At 50.7% G+C, this 24,462-nt stretch overlaps 1 long non-coding RNA gene across 17 annotated transcripts in view; it reads left to right on the top strand.

The window, feature by feature from the left end:
- The first annotated feature begins 8,731 nt into the window (after positions 1-8,731).
- LOC111558539 overlaps positions 8,732-24,462 on the top strand; it is a 160,773-nt gene continuing 145,042 nt past the window's right edge. For all 17 annotated transcript variants that reach the window (XR_006592220.1, XR_006592224.1, XR_006592223.1 and 14 more), the window contains exons 1-3: positions 8,732-9,103; positions 11,447-11,543; positions 15,457-15,540. This is a non-coding gene — a long non-coding RNA (uncharacterized LOC111558539). The remainder of the gene's footprint in view (positions 9,104-11,446; positions 11,544-15,456; positions 15,541-24,462) is intronic.

The raw sequence follows: 24,462 nt of genomic DNA, 5'->3' as shown, positions 1-24,462 counted from the left end.
GTGTGGCTTGGTTTACTGGTATTTTGTTTTTAGGCTTCTGAAGCCTTCCCCGTGCGTATTTTAATGGAATGCATACACGTGTAATTTCCCCTTCTTTTAGGGGAGAGCTGGGTGTTTTTAATAGTCTTTTTCTTCACTATTGTCTACGTGTGTAGTTTTCTAAAATTTTGCTAAATGCAGGAAGATCAGTGATCTGGTCATTAGCTTGCCTTTTATTCTTGCTTTACTCTTGTATGGGTGGTAGTAATAGAAGGAAAACTACATTTGCTCGATTCACAGTTCCCAGGAGTGAGAGGGAAGCCACAGGAAGCAAAGAGGGCGGAAGGAAGAACGGCCCTCAACACTGGGAGGACAGGGAGTGAGTGGTAAGAGGAACTTGACTCACTGGTGGTAGAAAACAAGGGCTTTTGTTATTTTAAGATCATAAAACCATAATCGTGGAATCTAAATGTGCTGATTGGGAGAAGCAGTTTAAAGGTTGTCTAAGTCCAGCTCTGGTGCACCTGAAGTGGTTAAGTGTGGAAGAGAATGCCAGAGGCTTCCGTCAAATCCTTCTGGCTTAATGGTGCCAGATCATGATGCCCACGGCGCCATGGTGGCATCCCTGCTGACCTTCCTGGCCTTCGTCTCACCCTCCCGGCCAGGCTCTTTGGCCAGGCTCAGCCGCTTGCAGTTTAGATAAGTTGTATGTGGTGTCACACCTCCCTAACTCTGGCTGGTCCCCGACCCTGCCGCTCCCTCCCTCCCCTCACGTCCATTTGATGAGCAGCAGCTTGTGGGACCTTCTTCATGAAGCCTTCAGGATAACCTTAATCTCAGTCTTCTGAGACTATTGAAATGGGTTAAATAGTGGCTCGCCTAAAAGATAACGTCGGCCCAGAACCTGAAAATACAACCTTATTTGGTAAAAGGGTGTTTGCAGATAGAATTAGTTTAAGGACCTGGAGAGGAGACCATCCTGAATTCGAGTAGGCCCTGAATCGAATGACAAATCCTTGTTAGAGGAAAGAAGGGGAAGCAGACGCAGCAAAAGGCCATGTGAAAATGGAGGCAGATTGGAGCAGCACATCTGCAAGCCAGGGAACCAAGAATTGCTGGCATTTGCCAGAAGCTGGGAGTCCTGGGACCAATCCTCCCTCCAGAAGACGGGCGTCTCCAGAGGGAACCAGCCCTCATTTCAGACTCCCGCTCTCCGGGACTGTGAGAGAACAAACACACTTGTGTTGTTTCAAAGCACCTGGTTGGTTGGTAGCACTTCGCTGTGGCAGCCCTGGGAATCTACCACGGGCATCTCGTCAAGCACCTCTGATACTTGACCGCTTGTGGATACCTTTTCTGACGCTGAGAGAACCCACGAGGAGAGCCACGTCTGATTTTTCCCTCAGTGTCCCCAGGATCTCGCACAGGCCCCAGATTTGAGTAGAGGCCCCGTGAACGCCCGAATGGAGTGAATGCATACAAATAAGTCGTGACGCACCTGGAGTGGACGAAGTGACACTGCTGTGGCTCTTCGAGCCCCCACACTTCTTCACGCTCTGCGTACCAGAGAGTAAGTAGAAAACCCCTAACTCTAGACAGAGACCAGCAAACTGGTCTGTGGGCCCATTCACCCACCACCGATTTTTGTACAGCCTATGAACTGAAAGTAGTTTTTACATTTTTAAAAGGTTGAGAAAAACCAAAAGGATATTTCATAGCACGTGTGAAGTGTATGAAATTCAAACTCCAGTGTCCATAAATAAAATCGTGTTGGAACACAGCCTGACTCATTTGTTTACCTATTGTTTTTGGCTCCTTTTGCACCACAACAGTAGAATGGAATTCTTGTGACAGAGCCATATGGCCCTCAGAGGCGGAAATATTTACTACCTGGCCCCTTACAGAAGGAGCTTGCCAACCCCTGCACTAGTTACAAGAGCAGGCTTGTTGGAGAACCTGGTGTCAGAGAAGTGGAGGGCTACAGTGTGATGAAAGGAGGCATCTCTGCTGCCGTGGATTTAATTCCAGGTCTGATATTTGCCATTCAGATGGTCAAAGGGAACAAACAGGCAACTTCCCACCTACCAAGTCTGATCTCTTATTTGTGATGTCTGTTCTACAATGGAGGATTATGGGACTGGCCATGGGCTCCTCAAGAAAGACGGCCGGGATGAATTAGGGTCTGCCCTGCGTGCCGGAGGCGGGGAGTGACCCTGCTCTGAGTAGGTAAGTCTTAAATCTCTCTCGAAGCCAGCTTCCTTTGACCTGCCCATCCCCCCACCCCCGTTACCTCTAAAACAGTATCTGTACCTCTTCCTTCATGATGTAAAGTATCTGGTACATCCACTGCCCCATTTCTGCAGCCCTCAATGTGGATGAGCAGAATATTTCAGTCGGCTATTTTCCTCCTTACAGATTTGGGTTAAAAAGCACTCTGGACTATTTTATGGTTGCTCCAAATATTTTAGACTTGTCCTAAAGATAATTAGCATTTGTGCTCAAATCTAGGTCTTTTGAGTTAAATTGCCATTCTGGTTCCATTTGAGAGTGCACTACCTTCCATTCCATAAATCCTTATAATCCCTTACGGAGCATATTTTAAGGTCCGTAGAGTACAGTGTGACCACAAAAGATGGAATAGAAAGATCTGGGCATTAAGAGGAAAGCCGAGCCACGTCGCTTTGGAACTCTGCCTCCTCAGTAAAATGAGAGAATTGAGGCAAAATCTCTAACGTGTGATGCCACGTTGTATATATGTGTCTGTATACACCGCCTGCAGAAGGCGATAGGAATGTGAACCGTCACAGCACAGACTTCGGAGTTGGCAGACTTGAGTTTAAATCAGTGTGACTTTGGGTGAGTCCATGTCCCCATTTACAAAACGGGTAATATCGTGAGATACCTACCCTTTCCAGTGACCCCTGAGGATTATATTAGATAATGCCTGCAGTGTCCTATAGATTATCAGAAGAGCTCACTGTCCATTTTATTATGACTATCATGACATTCAACTGTGTTAGAAACAGCAACACAGCCTATTCTGGGTGTCCTGTTGCCCGTTGATTCTAGAGTAGTCAATGGTACCAACTGTACCTCCCTCAGTTGATGAGGGTGCTGCGCAAAGCTGCACAATTTTAATGAACCCTTTAAAGATCCTATAACTAATGAACACTACCACTGGTGGTGCTGGTTTTCTAAACGGACAGGTAATGAACTGCCTATGTGAAATGAAAATTAGCAACACAATTATTTTTTTTTTCAACGTTTTTTTTTTTTTTTATTTATTTTTGGGACAGAGAGAGACAGAGCATGAACGGGGGAGGGGCAGAGAGAGAGGGAGACACAGAATCGGAAACAGGCTCCAGGCTCTGAGCCATCAGCCCAGAGCCCGACGCGGGGCTCGAACCCACAGACTGCGAGATCGTGACCTGGCTAAAGTCGGACGCTTAACCGACTGCGCCACCCAGGCGCCCCAGCAACACAATTATTTTAAACATCGAGGTGTAGCGTGCTGATAGGTTGTTCCAGTCGGTGTGTTCACAAGCTCATCTCTATGTCCAGAAATACTCAGAACCCCGCCCCCCCCCCCACCTCCCCAGAGCCCACTTGGACTGTGTCCTAGCCCTGTAATAATGGATGCTGGTGGGTCTTTGGTGGAGGAGGGCGGCATGTTCTAGGTGTTTAGAGAGGGCATTCAGACAAAAGAAGCCACAGCAAAAGCAAATGTTGGTGTATATTCTCCACTATGTGGTCTGAATAGTGTGTTGATACAAAACACCGGAAGCTTTCAAAAAATTTTTTGAAGAAATTCCTAAACAATGTGTGGTTGTAGGAGAAATAGCATGGCTTTTGTATGTGAGATAGACTTGGGTTCAGATTTTATGTCATTCATATTTATTCTGCCATCTCTTTACTCAAATGTAATTTTTTTTTCAATTTTTTTAATGTTTGTTTATTTTGAGAGAGAGTGTGAGCAGGGGAAGGGCAGAGAGAGAGAGGGAGACACATAGTCCGAAGCAGGCTCCAGGCTCTGAGCTGTCAGCACAGAGCCCTACGCTCATGAACTCATGAGCCCTACGATCACGAGATCATGACCCGAGCCGAAGTTGGATGCTTAACCAACTGAGCCACCCAGGTGCCCCCAAATGCCCACTTCTTACATACGCTATTCCACACTTGGCTTTATTTGCATATTATTAAATAAAAAGTGTCTTCTTTTTGAGTGCTGGGTAGTATCCCATTGTATTGATGGACCATAATTTACTTAACCATGCCCTTGTCTGATGGACTCTGTCTTCAAACTGTTGTAAACAACGGTGTGAGGATAAGCCTTGTACACACATCATGCACGTGTACAACTATTGTGTCTCCTTCACTCTGCATCAGCCCTGGCCATGCTAATCTTACTGTTCCTTGAACACAGTGGGGGTCACTCCACTGTCCCAAGTCCTTTGAGGTGGCAGGTCCCCCGATGGGGATTATGGGTAGGCCATGCCCTCTGTGTAGATGTAACCCTCCAGTGAGGCCTACCTTGACCCCTGCTGTTCAAAATGACAAACTCCCAGACCCTCCTCACTACCCTTACTCTACCTTTGTCTCCACTGCACTTACCATTGAACATGCTGTTGTAGCCTGGGGTTTCCATGGGAAGCAGAGCATGAGCAGGGGCTGTGTGCTATCAGTAGTTAATTTTGGGAGGTGGTCCCAGCGAGACCAGAACCAGGGGCTGGGCAGAGTGAAACAGGCCAGGAGGGAAAGCCATGTGGTGAGAAGGAACCAGAATTGGTAATTTGAGGGAGAGCTACAGGCATCACCAACAGATTGGAGTCAAGAATGATCCTAGTTTGGGGCCTGAACACCTGGAAAGGAGGGATGGGGTGAGAAGGAAATGGGAAGGAAGTGAGTGGAACATATTTTACAGGAGCAGGGAGATTAGCTCAGTACACACTAGTATCTTTCACTAGTTGAGGGCTTCTGCCCTGCGATTCCAGCCCCCATTGGCCCAGCGGGGGAGTATTTCTCCAGAAGCATTTGGCAGTGAGAGGCTGGGAGGTGGGAGGAGCATGAGGGGTGGACATCAAAATGGTTTGGGTAGGGGAAAGACACCCATGTATGGGTTCTGGTCCCTCTTCTGCCTGTCAATGGCTTTATGACCCATTTTCCCTATTTCTAAGGTTCCACCTCATACCTAGAAAAGCTATTAAGGCAACACTGGCTTCCAGACTGTGTCCGGTGTGCTTTGGGGAGGCCCCAAGAAAGGGGAGAGCTGCACAGGGATGGCCAAAGGCAGATGAGGCACCCTGCCAGAGAGTCGTTTCTTTCAGTCCCCGTGGCTACAAGGCAGCTCACCCCTCCTACCTCCTCTGCTGGCCACAAGCTAACAGCTCCAGAGACTCTGATTTAGCTGCTTGAAAGAGGATTTCAGACAAGGGCCATCCTGTGAGCACTGTTAGGATGGGATCTCTAGAGGGTCCTACAAAGGGAGGAAAATGATCTGGAGCCACTGTATGTGAGCATGCTATTAAAGGGGTACAAGCACATGGAGTAATGGTTCACAACCCTCCTGGGAGCTTGAGCTTTCTGGGTGTGATCTGAAACTGGCCCCTGTAATCAGAGGGCAGGGAGAGACCTGAGAAAGAGGCAGACCACTCCAGGCTGGTAGGTGGCAGTTTTATTTTTTTTAATTTTTATTTTTTAATGTTTATTTATTTTGAGAGTGAGAGAGAGAGAGCATGCATGTGCGCACGGGTGGGGGAGGGGCAGAGAGAGAGGGAGACAGAGAATCCCAAGCAGGCTCCTCATTGTCAGCGCAGAGCCCGATGCAGGGCTGGATCCCACGAACCATGAGATCGTGACCTGACCCGAAACCAAGAGTGGAATCCTTAACCGACTGAGCCACCTGGGCACCCCAAGTAGGTGACAAGTTTTAATACTAGCAAAGGGAATTTACATACGAGGTGTGTCTTTGGCAACAGCAAGTCAAATGGATTCCTGTACCTGCCCTCCAAATCTTGAAAGTTTATAAAGAGGCCCTAACTGTGCTCATTCACATACACAGCACGTAGGTGTTTTCAACATCACATCACCATCTGAAGTCTGTGTCCTTGGAGCAGTCTCTGGGAGCAGGAAAGTCAAGCAGAACCCACATTCCAAGGACAGGGCTTGGGGTGAGGAGTCTTGGAGTGCCTGGGTACCGCTCACAGGTCAATTGGTGGTCACATCTTTTTGATGATGTTCTCCAACATGGAGATATTTTTACCCCTGCTTTACAGGAGAGGAAACAAGTTCAGAGAGGGTAAGAAACTTGCCTAAGGTCACGCTCCTGACAGAACCAACGTCAGTCCAAATCTATTGGTTTCAGAGCCCTTGCTGTGTGTTACATTATTTTTCTCCATCTAGATGATGATGATAGAACCTCACTTTCTAGAACTAGTTTGATTTAATTGGTACATTGTTGATTCAAATTACAATCACTTCTAAATTCAGGCAAAATTTACTTTTCAAGAAAATTGTGTTTAAAAATATATGAAATGCAAGCTGGTGCAGCCACTCTGGAAAACAGTATGGAGGTTCCTCAAAAAACTAAAAATAGAACTACCCTATGACCCAGCAATTGCACTACTAGGCATTTATCCACGGGATATGGGTGTGCTGTTTCAAAGGGGCACATGCACCCCCATGTTTATAGCAGCACTATCAACAATAGCCAAAGTATGGAAAGAGCCCAAATGTTCATCGATGGATGAATGGATAAACAAGATGTGGTATATATATACAATGGAGTATTACTTGGCAATCAAAAAGAATGAAATCTTGCCATTTGCAACTACGTGGATGGAACTGGAGGATATTATGCTGTGAAATTAGAGAAAGACAAAAATCATATGACTTCACTCATATGAGGACTTTAAGAGACAAAACAGATGAACATAAGGGAAGGGAAACAAAAATAATATAAACACAGGGAGGGGGACAAAAGAGAAGAGACTCATAAATATGGAGAACAAACTGAGGGTTACAGGAGTGGTTGTGGGAGGGGGGAATGGGCTAAATGGGTAAGGGACACTAAGGAATCTACTCCTGAAATCATTGTTGCAATATATGCTAACTAATTTGGATGTAAAATTTAAAAAATAAAATAAAATTTTAAAAATACGCATATGGAACAACATTTATATTATGTCGGCCAGCCCACAAAAGAGAATCTGTTAATTGCCACTGGAGGTCCATTCCCTCCTCTGCAAAAAGAGGGATTCTTGCTAGGAGAGAAAACAGGCCAATCTGTATAATGAGGCTCTGAGAGGAGGAGGATGCATGAGGAGGAAGAGGGAGATGGAAGGCAGATGGCCGGAGTAAGGAGAAATCAGTGCAGGGGTGGTTAGAGGTGCTGGGGCAGCTGCAGGAGGTGAGGACATGGGAAAGGGAAGCAGATAATGTAGACCATGTGTATGGATTCATCTAATGTCCCTTAAGACATGTGAGTAGACAATGAATCCCTTTTAAAGTACTTGCCACTGTTTAACTCCTTGATTAAAACTGGGGGGCTCTGCCCCTAAAAGCAGCATGCAAAAAGAGAGGCGTGGCTGTTTTGATGGACCAGTGGACTCAGGCAGCAGAGAATGGGGGCAGTGCTGGCCTCCTCTCTCTCTCCACAGGAGGCGCCACACCAGCTCTCAGGTCTGAGAAGATAGAAGATACACAAACTGGCAGAAGGTTGCTTCCGGAACTCCAGGGGTTGGTTCAAGGTCTGCAAAGATCCCCTTGCTGAAAACGTCCCTTCTTATTGTACAGAGAATGTCTAATGACATGCACACAATGTAATGCATTTTTAAATACTTTATATATTTTTGAGAGAGAGAGCGATCGAGTGGGGAAGAGGCAGAGAGGGAGACCGGGGATCAGAAGTGGGCTCTGTGCCGACAGTAGAGAGCCCGACTCCGGACTCGAACCCACCAAGCGAGATCATCACCTGAGCCAAAGTCCGATGCTTAACCGACTGAGACCCCCAGGTGCCCCTGTAATGGCAATTTTTCAAAAGCAGCTTTACAAAAATAATTTATCGCATTGGCCTGCAAGATAATTTGTATGAATGCATGGGGAAAATACTGAAGGGATAAATACCAAAAGGTCAATACTGCTTATCTCTGGGGAGTGGAGTTCTGGAGGTCGAAAGGTTCTTCATTACTTTTCTGAGATTTTGTTTCTTTTATTTTTACAAGGGCCATTGTTTTGATTGTTAGGTAAGTTTTATCAGTGGAAATGAACATATACAGTGACTGCCCGGACTGGGCAAAACCAGGGCACCCGGCACGGGGTTTGTTTCCGGCTTGGGAAGCTCCGCTAAGGTAAAGAAAACGGAGCCGGGGCTCGAAGACCTGCGGCTGACACACGTGCTCAGGTTCTTGCCCTGCCCCTTTCCCACGTCCTGCGCGCGCCCTGCACGCACACGCACGGACCCACACACGTGCACGCACACGCATGCGCCCTCCTTCACAGCGCACACACGCCTCCGCCATGTTGGCTAATGAGAGTTTTACCAGAGATACTTCCTGCTGTGAAACGGGTGCGGGTGCTGCTCTGCGGCGATGCTGGCAGTGGCCCCGCAGCTTTCCACAGCCAGACGCAAGGTTGCGGGAAGGGGCCCAAGCGTCCGGTTCCGCGGACGACTTCCGCCGCAGCGCGCAGGCCCGGAGTGGGACGTGCTCCCATCTCCCCCCCCCCCCCCCCCCCCCCCCCCCCCCCCCCCGGGCAGGAGGGGAAAGCAGGCGGGAGGACAGCGAAGGCCGAGCCCTTCGTTCAGCTGGGGAAGAGTCCGGCAGCTTCTTTCAGAACAGCGAGACGATTGTTACCAATACCGCCTCACACAGTAAGAGCCGACAGCCAAGCCCCGTTGTGAGCACTCTTATGTACAACTTTTAAGTCTTCGCTACGGTCCAGAGCTGGGGATTCTTCTCCCCGTTTCGGAGGGGCTGATGTTGGAGGAGGCGGCTCAGGGAGGGGAGTAACTTGCCCAGAGCTACACAGCTGTTTGAGGTGGGGCCGTGGATGGAGACTGGCTGTTCTGGATCCAGCGTCTACTGCCTCTCATGGTGGGCTCGTGGATAGGGCCCAGGCCCAGCCCAAGGTGAGACCCTAAACTAACCGGCGTCCCTGCGCCCCCGGGTCTGGGTGACTAATGTCTGCAGACCAGTCCTGAAAGGGGTGGAAGGGGAGTGCGTGAGCCAGTCCTGGTGGGGCCTCATAGTCCGCTGTGGCCCAGAGCGACCGGTACCCTGGGGGAGGCCGTGGCACCCTTCTCCGGCATTGGCCTACACGGCGGGGTCGGCCGGCATCTGCGGCCCTGCGAGGGACCCATAGAGACCGGTGTGGCACCAGGTCAGGCTCCCAAATGAGTTAGTGGCTGGGCCCCTGCATCTCCAGTCCACAGCTCTCCACCAGGCTCAGGGAGAGGGCTGCATTCTGTAGGGATGAGAGGACTTCCGGTGGGAGGGAGGAGGTTGTTTCCTCCATCGGATTAAAGTTGGGCTCTAAGATGCACACCACCTGCAAGGAAGCATCCGGAACGGACAGACAGGTCTCCCGGGTCCCGCGTCAGTGGAACCCACCCTGAGGGTGGGAGCCTGGGGCCAGTGCTCCCGCATCCCCCACCATAGCTGAGGTTTGGCAAAATTGGGGGCCCAGGTAGTGTACCCCCGACACTGCCTTTCCTGCCCTGGCTGGAGTCATCGGTTTCCAACACTGCCCGGTGGCTCCCAGCCACTGCCGGTGCTGTTCTGCCTGGATACTGCTCCCCTGGCTTTTCATCCATGCAGTCATGAACTGCCTGAGAAATGCCCCCGAGCCCTGTGGTTGGTGTTGCCATAGCCACCTGTTTGCGCGGAAGCAGGCACTGTCTCTTGTTGCTGGTTTGCACAGTCCCTTAACCCAACTGCAAGGGGTCGAACCTCTTTCACCTTTGTATTCTCAGCCCCAGCATTGGGCCTGGTGGCACAGGGGTGGGCTCAGCATAATCCATGAATAAACCCGTGCATGACTGAATGTGGCCCACCCAGCAGAGGCTGCACAGGCCTGGGTGCTGAGGAGTAAGAGCCAGGGAGTGCTCCTTCTGTGAGTGAGGGCTGATAAAGCATCCTGGAGGCTCTCACCAGCTTCATTTGCTGGGGTACCATCCCTCTGCCCAGGGCCTGGGCCAGCAGGCAATGTTGGGTGTCACTCAGCACTGTTGAGAGATAGTTGAGGGCCACCGAGCGTCAGAGTCATGCTGTGTCTCTCCTCGTGGGCCCTGGAAGCCCAGGAAAGGCTGGGATGCTGGAACCCTAAAGTGGAGAGAAGTCCCATTAGGTAGCTTCGGGGCCATCCTTCCCTAGAAGGTTCAAGAAGGTGGGAACTGAGCCTTCCCTGGAAGTGCTGAGTGGTCTTGAGTAAGTTGCCACCCCTTCCACCCCCTCAGTTTCCCTAAAACACGATCCATGAAGGGTATATGGCGGGCTTCACCTTACACAGGGCTTTGTGAGGTGGTTACTAGCCAGGATAATGGTGGTTCCTCATCCTGTCCGGGAAGGAACTAGGACGAGAACCCAGGTTGGCCTTTCCAAACATGAAGCCCAATCTTGGCAAACAGCATCCTTCTAGGCCCATGGAGCATCCATGCAGGGGGAGGGAACTAATGGATGTTGGGCACCTATGATGTGTAGACATGTGTTTGATAGATCCAAGCCTGGGTAATACAGGCAATAACTTTTGCCTTTGTGGCACTTACATTTCTGGCAGGGGGAGACCAATGATAAACAATAAACTCGATCAGCCTCATGAATATCTTGGGGGAGGAGTATACCAGCTAGAGGGAATGTGCAGTGCAAAGGTCCTGAGGCAGAAGCTGGTCTGAATTGTTCAAGTAACACCAGCACAGAGAGTTCTGTGGTTGGAGTGGAGGAAGCAAGGTGGAAAGCCGTGAAGGCCAGTGGTAAGGGGACTATCAAGGGAGAGCTGATGGAGGCCTATGGGTCTGAGGCCTCTCTGTGTGTGGTGACAGGGCCAAGGCCTTGCTGGTCAGCAGCACTGGCAGTTGGGAGGAAGCACTGGGAATCTGCTGGGCACTTCGGCACCTGTCCATCATGGAGCCTTCAGAGATGAATGGCTGCCGCTGCACTACCATCCCCCAAATCTCATGCTGGTTCCTCTTTTGGAGGATTCTCACCCAGAGCTATACAGGGAAGGGAATTCTGGGAAGCGAAGATCCCAACTTCCCAAGGTGACAATTGAATAGCCCGTTCCAGTCTTCAATCCCCTTGTCCTGCCTGCCCCAGTACTTCTGTCGACACCACTGGCCACCAGCGTGGGGATCCTGTTCCTGGCTCCTCCCGTGAGCCTTGCCTCCGTTCTGGGTTGGAGCAGGGCCCCTGCTAGACACTCTCATGCCGTTGGCAATTCCCTGTCTGTATTGGTGTGATGTCTGTCTCTGTTACAGACTGAAAGAGGAGAGTGGAGATTTCCTAGTGCCTTGTTGACACACACTGGGTGCTCAGTAAATCATCGCTGAAGGAAGGGCTGGAGTGTCCTGCGAGGTGAGTGCCACTTACCCTCACTTAATGCACAAGCAAAATCAGGAAATGGGGGCTGTGCTTTTCCATGCTGACTTTTGGCAGGGCTTGGACACAGAATCAGACGCAAGTGGGAATGGCCTGGGACCGTCTAGAGCAAGGGTGAACAGCAGAAGGCCCGCTTGGAGAGTGTGGACCGGGAACACAAGGGCTGCTGGGCAGGGGCCTTGGGAGGCCTTCCCTCTGGACTCTTCTCCCACCCCAGCCCCTTGTATATCCCTCTTACCCAGGAGAGCTCCAAGAATGCAGAGGATGGCTCTGCCTTTCAAGGCCAACAGTCTGCCTGAGGGGTTCCAGAGAGTACTTAGAATGAAGCCCCCAGGGCCACCGAGCTGTCCCAGCACCCCAGTGTCCAGGGCCTGTTCCAGCTGTAGGGCAGGGGCAAGGGGGAGCAGGGAGAGACAGGCTGCAGGTCTCCCTCTCTGCTCCCTGACCCCGCACCCCACCACCCAGGCTCCTGTGCCCCATCTACTGGCACTGTGTCCCCTCTGACGCCAGTGAGGATGGAATGAGCCTGGGTTCTGATGCCAGCAGTGCTGAACCAGGTCCCTCCTTTCGGTTTTAGTGAGCAAATGTTCAGGGAGTGTCTGACACAATAGCGGGCACAGGGCTGTGCCTGGTCACCCCAGGGCCAGCCTCACCATGCCATCCATAGTTAGGTGCTGCTGAGACCCAGAACGTGTCCCACTCCTGCCTCTCGTTCCCCTGTGCCTCCCCTCTTTCCTGGACCCCAGTCCCCAGGCCCTGGTCTGGCCTATGGGTCCCTTACCATGTCCTTGAGCTCCTGCAGGGCCTGGGGGGCTGTGAGCAGCTCTTGGAGGGCACCTCACAGCAGGTGCCGCAGCTCTGGAGTCAGCGTGGCCGGGTCCTGCAGCTGGGCACCCACCTGCCTTCGCGGGCCCTGGAAATTGGGCTCCTCACCCAGGGCCTGTGGAGAGAGACTATAGGCCCCCACTGGTTTCTGTGCCCCGGCTCCCTGCCCAGGGCCAGCCCGACTAGATCCTTCAGCCTAACCAGGATGTCCTGGTGTCACAGTCCTGTCCTGATGAAGCTTCCGCCTGATGCAGAGCACAGCATTCTTTCATCTGCCTCCTTCTCATTTCTTCCTCTCCTCCCCTCTCCCCTCTCCCCTCTCCCCTCTCCCCTCTCCCCTCCCCCCTCCCCTCCAGCATTTACTGAGTACCCACCACATATGGGGTGGCAGTCATGGGTCCTGTCCTTATTTCCCTATTTCCCCTACCTCACTCTTCTTCCCCTCACTCCCCTCCCACTCACCCCTGCTCAGGGCCCATGCTTCATGGGCCCTAGAAGATGGACCTCCCTGCCCCGAGTGACATGGGGTGACTACATGGTGGTGGGGAAGGGACTCCCAAGAGCGGTGTCAGGGCATTGTCTGTGGGAAGGGATGACTTCTGCTTGGGTTCCAGGCCCCGGGCAGGGCTACTCACCTCCACAGACAGGAAAGCCCTGACCGAGCTTTCCTTCAGGCAGGTACAGAATAGCTGTGTGGGAGCACAGGTAGGGCAAAAGAGAAAGTGCCCGAGAGGAAGACAGACAGCAGTTATGGGGTCCTACGGTGTACTGGCCATAGAGCCAGGGACCTCACAGCTTTCCTCCTGTGGCCTCACAGTACTCTGTGGGTAGCAGCCTGAGCCCCTTTATAGACGAGGATGCTGAAGCTGGAGATGTTTCGTAACGTCTCCAGGGCCATACAGGTGGCAGACAGCAAAGCCATCATTCAAACCTCAGTGCACTGGACTCTTAAGCTCATGCTTTTTTCAAGAGGGTGCGGGTGGCCAAATCTTCCTCCCCCAGCTAAAGCCAACCCTCAGATTCAGCAGGCCAGATCTGAGCACCCGAGCTGTCCTGCCCTGGGCTCAGTCCCCAGCCCCTCTCTGGGCTGCAGCACTGATGGGAGAGCAAAACTCCCTCCTCCCACCAGTCACCCCTGGGCCAGGGATCGGCAGGACCACCAGTCTGCAAAATTCTTTGTGCTAATTAGATGACACAAACCTTCCTCCCATCAAGTGCAGCTCCCCCCTTGTCCCCAAACCCTGGGGCCGAGTGGGACACGGACTGGAGAGTAAGCCCTCCTTGACAGCTGACCTCAGGGCTGCCTCTCTCTGCACGTCGCATCCTTGCAGCAGCTGCCAGAATGTGGACCTGGCTGGCTGAGTGCTCAGGCTCCTGGGAAATGGTCTCCCTCTCCCTCCTCCTGCCCCTCTGCCTGCTCTCCCAGAGGGAGACTCGTGTCTCTGCTCCTGACCTCCAGCCTCCACTTACCCCAGCAGTTCTCTTTGATTACTAGCTGAAGCACCCTGTAGGCCGAGATGGTGCCCTGAAGGATGGTCTCTGTCTTCTCTCTGACCACGTGGCTCTGACCCTGGATCTAGGAGGGGGGCAGGGAGAATAGGACCTCAGGTCCACGCGGGATTTGAGAACCTGCAGGAAGGTGGTTAGGGGCAGCAGGAACAGGGGATAGGGAGGAGGGACTGCCGTGGTCTCTCTTGATCATCAGCGTAGGGGCTTTAGAGGTTGGAGGGGAGAGGAAGATCCCACAGCATGGGATGGGGGACCCTCAGGCCCAGTCAGGACAGCAAAGTATGTTGCACACAAGATATTTCCAGAAAAAAACCCAAGGCATTCTGGGGTCAAAGCAACACGCATTGGCATGATAAAAACTTCCCCCAGTAAAGAAATGGGTTTCACTTGGTGTCGTTAAGCACTGTCCAGAGTTTGGAGTGCTGGCTTTGGGAACTGCTGAACTGGAGTCCTGCGGCCCTGCGGTTGGATCACCTCCAAATGCTCTGAGACCTCCCCTGTCCCTGGGAGGTGGAGAGTGACGTGGCTCGGGAGAGCCCTGGGAGGTGGAGGCCCCCCGCAAGCTGGGACTCCTGACGTGGTGCCCCTGGTGTCAGCATTCCCGCCCTCCTCCCACAGGGAAAGTGCAGATTGAAAACAACAGTAAGAGAATGCCTCCTGTTCCCTGGCATGTGGCTGGCCTGAATAAGGACTGTGAATCCAGCTCCCCCACAGCTAGACGAGGCCGTGTGGCCAGGTTCTGGCCAGTGGGATGTAAATGGAGGCGGTGTGTGCTGGTCCTTTTCTCCCTCCTGGCTGCAACGTGGACGTGATACGTGGAGCTGGAGCAGCCATCTTGGACCAGGAGGTGACAGCCATACACCGAGGTGGCAGAGGGACAAAACAGAAAGAGCCAGGTCTCTGATCACCACTGTCTGCCACTGTAGCCCTTAGGCTCCTATCTGGACTTTGACCTAAGAGAGGACTCCTTTTCTGGTTGAGAGCCACTGTCATTTCAGGATCCCCATCACTTACCACTAGGGTGACTAACTGTCCTGGTTTTCCCACGGAAAGTCCTGGGTCCCAGGGAAGTCCTAGTCTCAGGCAAACTGGGAAGGTTGGAAACGCTACACTGACCCTAGTCCCATGGCACACCTGGAGTCACCTGTAGTGAGAGATCAACCGCAAATATTTAATCCCAAGGTGGTTCCCTGCTCCCCAGCTGCTCCCACCTCCCCTTACATTGTCCCCTGTCTTTCCCACAACTGCCAAGTGGAGCAAGGCTGCGTGTTTTAACATCTCACCCCTTGATTAGAAGGCCAGCCATCTGCTGTGTTCAGAGGCAGTGCTGCAGTGTAACTAGCTTTTAAGCACGTGGATGTTGGAACCAGGTAGGCCCAGGTCTGGATTTTAGCCCCAGCACTTGCTGGCTGTGTGCTCCCGAGCAAGCAGTTTAACCTCTTGGAGCTATGGGTTCTGTACCCCAAAAACCTGATCTATGGTACTTAATGTTATGGAATCATCAGGAGGAGTGGATGAGAAAAATTTATAGAGAACATTTTGTACTGTGTTCTAGCTTCTAAAAAGTACTTAGCAACGGCAGCTGGAGGTGGACCGATCTGTGACCCCTGCTCACCTGCATTCCTGTGGCCCATGAGAGGTGAGGCTGACTGTGATGCTGAGTCTCGCTTCATTTGTGGGAGATGAGAGTCCCAGAGCCCCAGGATGCTAGTGTGGGACCCACGCTTCCTGTGTCACAGTGGGGATCTGAGGCCCACAGGTACTAAATGAGCTAAGGACTGCGTTGGTGAGGAGCAGATCTGGGCCTTAGAGTGGCTCAGGCACCTTCCTCACACTGTTGCCTAATTTAATCTTACCCTGGTTCTGCAGCCCAACCTCTTGGGCTGGAGCCAGCAAACTCGGAGGGTCAGGTGACTGGCTCAAGGCCACACGGCTAGCCAGGGGCAGGGCTGGGATTCATACCTAGGTACCCCTGGTTCCAGAGCTGATGTAAACCCCCTAGACTGTGGTAGCAATGCCAGCAGCACATAGAATCACCTGAGGGAGTTCTAAAAATCCGAGCAAGTGGATCCTCTTCCAGTCCAGTTAAACTAGAATTGGGAGGGGGGCACCTGGGTGGCTCAGCAGTCGAGCATCAGACTCTTGATTTCGGCTCAGGTCATTATCTTACGGATTGTGGGATCGAGCCCTGCGTGGAGCCCTCCGTTGGGCACTGTGTGGATAGCTCAGAGCCTGCTTGGGATCGTCTCTCTCCCTCGCTCTCTGCCCCTCCCCCCCAACACGTGCTTTCTTTCTCAAAATAAGTAAATAACTTAAAAAACAGACTTGGCAGGGGCAGTGTTGGGCACTGGCATTTTCAAATAAAAACCAAAACAGCTTTCTAGGTGACTCTAACCTTTATCAGAGTTGAGAACCATAACACAAGCACCTGGGAAGCCCATTCGTGTTTAGAGGGGGCGAGTCTTAGTGGGGCAGCCGTTTGGCAGGAGTTGGGCTGGAAGGGGAGCTCTTCGGTGGCTGTCGGCAGCCCCAAGGCACACCCTGCACCTTCGCATGGCCCGGCCCAAGGAAGGCCAGCTGTCTCGCTCCCTCTGTGTTGCTGAGGCTCTGAAGAAGGGTGTTCCGCGTGTTCTCCATGGCCTGTCACCACATACAGGCTCTCCTTCTTCTGGCTTTGCGGCTCCCTGAGGAACAAGGGCTTCAGAGCCCTCAGTTTCCTGCAAGGGCGCGTAGGGGCAGGGTGCGAGAAGCGGTGGGGCTTGGGAGGGTCTCTCCCCTGGTGTGGCGGCCTAGGCCTGGGGACTGCTTGTTTAAGGTCACTTGGGGGTGGTTGGAAAAGTAGAGAAGCTGAGGGAAGTGTGATACGTCTGTCTCCTACAAGGTTTAAAATGTCCAGGGGCTCCTCGGTGGCTCAGCCAGTTAAATGTCTGACTTCGGCTCAGGTCATGATCTCACAGTTCGTGGGTTCGAGTCCCGTGTTGGGCTCTGTGCTGACAGCTCAGAGCCTGGAGCCTGCTTCAGATTCTGCATCTTTCTCTCTCTCTCTCCACGCCTCTCTGCCCCTCCCCTGCTTGTGCTCTCTCTCAAAAATAAATAAACATTAAAAAAGAAATGTCCAGACCAGAGGCTACCATGTGGCCTCTACAAGCTGAACTGGACAAGAGGCTTATGTTTGTGTGGCTCGTGTGGTGTTCAGCATTTTTCACATAAAATTGGTAGGTTTCACATAAAAATCTTGATTTCTGGCTTCTCTTAAAAAATAGTGCCACTGAGGGGCACCTGGGTGGCTCAGTTGGTTAAACATCTGACCGTTGATTTCAGCTCAGGTCATGATCTCACAGTTTGTAGGATTGAGCCCCTGTGTTGGCCTCTGTCCTGACAGCATGGAGCCTGCTTGGGGTTCTCTCTCTCTGCCCCCCTGCCAAAAAAAAAATTGAAAACAGAAACCGGTGCCACCAAGCTCACGTTCCTGCCTGGCAATAGCCCTGGCAGCCACCACTCAGCATCAGGCAGGCCTATGTCTCTGGTTTGCCCCAGTCTTCAGCACGCCCTGTTGCCTCACGTACGGCAGCTGCCACATGGCTGTTGTTTTTCCTGGCCCTAAAACATCTGGGTTGAAATCTCTGACGTAACCTAAGCCAGTCCCTGGGCCCCTGGACTCACGGCTAGTAGTGGACTCTTCAGAGGGGCTTTGCCTGAGGCCTCCAGCTGGTCAGAGCCTGGGGTTTTCCTTTCCTGCCTCCTGATTCCTACTCCAGCCTGGAGGGCCCCTGCCCACAGATAGACCTCAGCCAGGAGAGCCCAGCCTGCCTGGCTGGCCCACCCGACTCTCCTCTCTTCTCCGTTAGAGTCTCCCAGGTGAGAGGGGGAGCCGTGAGTGTCTGTACGGTCAGTGTGGAGTTTTGGGTCACCCCACTGCTCCTTGTCTCCTTCCCCGGCAGCCCGGGGCTCACGCTGATGGCCCCTATCATGGCTCCTGCCACCATCTCCTGGATCTGGATGGGTTGGCTCTGGGTCACCTCCATGGGAAGAGGTCCAGAGTGGAGCCAGGTAGCAAGGGAGGCAGGGTTGAGTGTGGCTAAGGCCTCAGTCCTGGGTTCCAGTTTTGCCTCCACCACTTACTGGCTGGGTGTGAGTGACCCTGAGCAAGCCAGTAACTCTTGGAGCCTCAGTTTCCCCATCTAGAAAAGCCAGGGTGGGAGGGTGTTCAGGGGAAGAATGGCAGGGTCTTCCCCCAAGGGTCTTTTGAGGATTAACCGAGGAGCTGCCAATGTGGTCCTGGCACACAGCAAGCACTTGATCCCTTAAACAACATTATTGTTGTTTAAAATTATCATTACTTCTTAACACAGCTGGGGACAGGAGGAAGAAAAAAAATAGGTTCCTCCTTCCCCTACATGGAAGATGGGTGTCTGTGGCATGCTCCTGGCCAGGCAGACGGGGGTCTGTGTGTCTGGGCGGAGGGTGTCAGCTTTCTCAGTCACATGAACCTCTTTTTCGTGGCAATCTGCCACCCACAGGCACCACCTGAAAGTACCTGGTGGGGGGGGGGGCGGGGCGGGGGGGGGGCCAGGCTCCAGCGCATTCATGAGGGAGAATTCTGTGGGGATGAGGGCGGTGTCCCAAGCCAGAGGTGACATCTGTGCTTCTTCCTCACCAGGCAGAAGGGGAGAAAGTGTGGGGTGCTGTTCAAGCTGTCGACAGGCACCAGCTCACCTCTCCTGGCCAGTTCTCTGACCACACTCTTAGTGTCCCTTGCAAACAGGGACGATACGTTTCTGGAGGGGTGAAGAGGCAGGTGTCCTACACAGCTGTGGGGACCTTGGTGAATGCCGTCAGCTGGACTGAATCACGAACGGCAGCGTGAGGAATGGGGAGCCCTGAGCAGATTTCTCCCAGGGCTGGGTTCTGAAGTCAGCAAGGTGGGTAGAAATCACAGATGGTCAAAACCACCCCCAAAATACCCTTTAAATCATTTCCCTCCTGCGGGCATGGGACCCGGAGGAGCTCCAGGGCCAAGGACTCCCTTCTCTTAATTTTAGAACACGTGTTCCCTTGGGAACTAAATCCCCCTGCTACTTGGTTGCCTCATCTGTGAAGTAGAAATTTACCCAGATTTATATAAAATAGAGATAATTATTATCTATAACAATACTTCCTCTAGTGGACTGTTATGAGGACTAACAATGTTGATGTTTGTAAAGTACATACCTCATGGTAGATGTTGATAAGCTGTCACCCTGGGTGTTCTGGCCTTGCTGTCTTTTCTGAGGTAGTGGGGACCCAGGTGGGTGGGGGGAGGGAGAGAAGAGATGGGGGTGGCATGGGAAGAATACAGAGATTTCCTTTCTCTTCTCCCTCCTCTTAGTACGCATGAGTTTTCTGGGTAGAAGCATCTAATGTGAGCCTCTATTTCCCCCTCCTCTGGGCCCCCTGTAGCATTTTGTTCCTGTGTCTTTGATGGCCTTTGCCATTTGTGTGAGCACCTTACTGAGGTAGGCCTGGGAGCACTGAAGGTTTTTTTTTTTTTTTTCAACGTTTTTTTAAAATTTATTTTTGGGACAGAGAGAGACAGAGCATGAACGGGGGAGGGGCAGAGAGAGAGGGAAACACAGAATCGGAAACAGGCTCCAGGCTCTGAGCCATCAGCCCAGAGCCCGACGCGGGGCTCGAACTCATGGACCGCGAGATCGTGACCTGGCTGAAGTCGGACGCTTAACCGACTGTGCCACCCAGGTGCCCCGGGAGCACTGAAGGTTTGTGAGCAGGGCAGCGACACTGCGAACAAGTGCATGTGTTTTAGGACTAGCACTCACAGCCCACTGGAAAGGGGAGACTCGAGGAGCTTATGACCACAGTCCAGGGGAGTGTGACCACAGGCTCTAGTGCCCTGTGGGGGCCATCCTTGCCTTCAGCCCCTGGGAAAGGAGGTAAGTGAGGGGCCAGCTTCTCTATCAGCAAGGTGCCCGGGGGCCCACAAAAATGTTTTAATTTACTTTATTATTATTATTTTTTAATTTGTTTATTTTTGAGAGAGAGAGAGAGCGCAAGCATGTAGGAGGAGCAGAGAGAGAATCCCAAGGAGGCGCTGCACTGTCAGTGCAGAGCCTGATGCTGGGCTCGAACTCACCAACCATGAGCTCATGACCTGAGCCGAGACCAAGAGTTGAATGCTTAACCTATTGAGTCACTCAGGCACGCCTAATTTACTTTAAAATCAGAAGAAAGAAAGAAGCTTGTAGGTCTAAGAGAATGGCTTACTACACAGTATTAATATATTCATCTTTATGCCAGTAGTCTTTTTTTTTTCTTTTCTATCCAACTTAAAGCCAAAGAGAAGCATACATATTGTTGGCAATGGGCCAACAACAGCCTTAAATGATAATATTTGATATTTCCACAGAGGAAGGGGTGCCGGAGATTGACCGCGGCCTGGGGAAGTGGGAGCCGACTGGGCCCCCTGACGGGCCTGTAGGGGGCACCCAGAGGCGCATCAGCTCAAGCTTGCCTAGGGAGCTCACCTAGGGAGCTCTCCTAGGGGTAGCAGTGGGGGAACCTGGGGAGTTGGTGCTGAGGTCGGGTTGTGAGCAAGAGGACCCTGCCGGGACCGCCTGGGGGCAGCAGCAGCTAGGATTCGGGGAGGGGAAGTGGGATGCTCTCCAAAGGATAGAGGGCCCAAGAAGGAAAGGCCTGGAGAGGTTGGGAGAAGCTGTGGACCTGGTTGCAGGCCTGTCCTCCTGCAGGGATCCCCCTGCCTGCGCCCCCTGTCCAGCCACCCCTCCAGGACCCGGGGTCCCTGGCTCCCCATGCTTACCTGAGGCCCCGGCTGGCTGTACCAAGGACAGTGGCGGGCCGTCCAGGCCTCCAGGCTGAGTCCCATGCAGGAATTCTCTAGAAACCATACCCAGCGCCACAGGGTTTTCAGCCCTACATGGGGGCGATCTTCCAGCTTTCAGTAAGGGCATATGGACTTACATTAATACTTATGCTTGCTTTCTTTTTTTTTTTTTTTAATTTTTTTTTTCAACGTTTATTTATTTTTGGGACAGAGAGAGACAGAGCATGAACGGGGGAGGGACAGAGAGAGAGGGAGACACAGAATCGGAAACAGGCTCCAGGCTCCTAGCCATCAGCCCAGAGCCTGACGCAGGGCTCGAACTCCCGGACCGCGAGATCGTGACCTGGCTGAAGTCGGACGCTTAACCGACTGTGCCACCCAGGTGCCCCAATGCTTGCTTTCTTTAATCGAAGCCATATATTCATGTAACTTAATCAAATTGTTGTAAGGTGTCTGGGTGACTCGGTTGGTTAAGTGTCTGATTTCAGCTCAGGTCATGATCTCAGTGTTTGTGGGCTTGAGGCTGTGACCTCCTCAGATCCTAGAGCCTGCTTTGGATTCTATGTCTGTCTGTCTCTCTCTCTCTCTCTCTCTCTCTCTCTCTCTCTCTCTCTGCCCCTCCCCCCCTTGTGTCTGCACTCGCTTGCTCGCTCTCTCTCTCACAAATATTTAAAAAAATAAACAAGAATCAAATTGTTCTACGTGAGTTTCCCCTTCCTTCCTTCCTTCCTTCCTTCCTTCCTTCCTTCCTTCCTTCCTTCCTTCCTTCCTTCCTTCCCTTAGATTTTGTTTTTTAATGTAATCTCTACCCCCATCGTAGGTCTGGAACTCACCATCCTGACATCAAGAGTCCCATGTTCACCATGGGACTGAACCAGTCAGGTGCCCCTCAGAAAACTATTAGGCAAAATTTTTTGAAAGATTTGAGTTTTATTTTAAACCTCAGATCCCACCTCATTTCCAGCTCCACTTTCCTCCATTGCTGGTGTGTTTCATTGCTTGTTTTGGTAATTTCCTCTTATCTCTCGTATAAAGGGCATTCTTGAGATATAATTAATACACCATATAGTTCACCCATGGAAAGTGTGCAGGTCAGTGGTTTTTAGTATGTTTACAGAATTGTGCTGCCATCACCATGCTCTGTTTCAGACCATTTTCTTTTCTTTCTTCTTTCCTTTTCTTTTCTTTTTGAAAGAGAGAGAGGGAGTTCAAGTGAGTGAGGGGTAGAGAGAGGGTCGGGAAGAGAGAGAATCCCATGAGGGGCAGAGAGAGACAGAAGGAAAGAGAGAGAGAAGAGGGGCTCACCCGAAGCGGGTCTCAAAATCACCTGATGTGGGACTCAAACTCACGAATCATGAGATCATGGCCAGAGCCAAAGTCAGATGTTTAATGACCGAGCCACCCAGGCACCCTAAACAATTTTCATTACCCCCCAAAGAACCTCCCCACCATAACCACTGATGTACTTCTGATCTCTGTGGATTTGCCTATTCTAAATATTTCTTGTGATTGGGATAATATAACGTGTGGCCATTTGTGTCTGACATCTCTTAATAAGCTTGCTCAGTTGTAGGCACCATCCATGGACTTGCACCAGGGAAGATGAGGATTTAGGGTCCCCTTTGCTCTATACCACACACAAGTCCTATCCCTATCTTCCCAATAGGGTGGCATCGCAATCATGACTATGCAAACTCTACACAGATATCAATAAACCATAATTATTTTTCCTTTCCTGTAGGGTTTCTGTTTTATTTCTCATTGTCATTTTTTATTTTTCCTTCTATTTTCTATGTGTTTATATCTAATTAAATTCAAACTGCCAGTTCCTTAAATCTTATACTAATATCCCAGATTTGAGATATTCTATGGTTTCCTCTTCCTGGAAGACTTCTTCTCCCAGAGGCATCCTTATCTGCTCAGATGGAGACTATTGTCCTCTGGCCCCAATACTGCCATCCTGGGAATCCCCCTGTCTCTATTCTACAACTAAATCTTCTTTTCCCTGTAGCCAACATCTTCCTCCTGGGTCTCTTTCATTTTACTGTATCATGTCCTCTTATATTTTCTTGAAAATAGAACATAGTCAGTAATTTTAAAAATCTTTGTCTGAAAATGCCTTATTCTACCTTCAAACTTGATGTAGACTTCTAGTTGGAAATAATTTTACATCGAAATGTCGGAAGTCTTTGCTTCATTGTGTCTAACTTGCTGTTTGGCTGTAGTTTAAAGGCATTCTTATATTTGGAGTCAGTTAAGTCTCTGACTTCAGCTCAGGTCATGATCTCTCAGTTTTCGAGTTCGAGCCTCACATTGGGCTCTCTGCTGTCAGCGTAGAACCCGTTTCAGATCCTGTGTCCCCGTCATCTCTCTCTGCCCCTCCCCTGCTTGTGTTCTCCCTCTCAAAATAAATAAGCATTAAAAAAAAATTGGGTAAAGTCACTCATTTTGTAAATGAACTTTGTTCTTTTTCCTGGGTTTTTACTTTGTTCTGCATGTTCTGAAACTTCACAAAAAGGTGTTTTGGTATGGGCCCATTTTCATCCATTTGTGTCAGGTACATGATAGGCTCTTTAAAAATTTTTTTTTACATTTATTCATTTTTGAGAGACAGAGCACCAGTGGGGGAGGGGCAGAGAGAGAGGGAGACAGAATCCAAAGCAGGCTCCAGCTCTGAGCTGTCAGCACAGACCCAGATGCAGGGCTCGAACTCACAAACCGCAAGATCATGACCTGAGCTGAAGTCGCACGCTTAATTAACCAGCTGAACCACCCAGGCACCTCATGATTGGCTCTTTAAATCCAGAAATTCCTATCCTGGTTATGGGAGATTTTGTTGATTTATTTTGTTGATGATCTCCTTTCCATTTGTGTGTGTGTGTATGTGTGTGTGTGTGTGTGTGTGTGTGTGTGTGTGTGCGTGCGTCCTCTCGCTCTCTTTTTTTTTTTTTTTTGGTGGCGGGAGCTTGTTTTATCTGGCTCTTAGGCTTCCTAAACTGCTCTTCTATGTTTCTTATTTTTTCTCTTATTTTTCATCTTATGACTTTTTACCCTACTTTTTGGGAAAGTTCCTCAACTTTACCTTCTGATCTTTTCTATGGAGTTTTTATTTATGTCATAATCGTTTTAATTTCTAAGACCTTTATTTTTTTTTGTTCTCTCAGTGTTCCTTTATTTAAAAAAAATTTTTTTTTAACGTTTATTTATTTTTGAGACAGAGAGAGACAGAGCATGAACGGGGGAGGGTCAGAGAGAGGGAGACACAGAATCTGAAACAGGCTCCAAGCTCTGAGCTGTCAGCACAGAGCCTGACGCGGGGCTCGAACTCACGGACCGTGAGATCATGACCTGAGCTGAAGTCGGACGCTTAACCAACTGAGCCACCCAGGCGTCCCTCAATGTTCCTTTAAAAATAGCTCAAAAAGCATAATTTGGAAAAGTCACACATAATGATCAATTCAGAGGTATAAATTTTGGGGAGTTAATTTTTTGAAGCAATTCTGGACATAAGAAAATGTTTTAAGAATGGAAAAAAACCCTCTCATTTTTAACATTTTACCATCTAATCTTGGTGATGATCTGTCTCTCTGTTCATTATTTTATTTTTTGATGCATTTCAAAGTGAGTTACAGATATCAGTTAGCGTCACCCCAAACAATTCAGAATGCATATTGTTAACTAGAGCAAATATATTTTTACATTGTTTTGGAGTAGCATTTATAT

Source organism: Felis catus, chromosome F2 (genome assembly GCF_018350175.1).
Source record: "Felis catus isolate Fca126 chromosome F2, F.catus_Fca126_mat1.0, whole genome shotgun sequence".
NCBI classification, from domain to species: domain Eukaryota; kingdom Metazoa; phylum Chordata; class Mammalia; order Carnivora; family Felidae; genus Felis; species Felis catus.
Note: the sequence above shows the minus strand (reverse complement) of the source record. Positions and strands in the feature narration are given on the sequence as shown.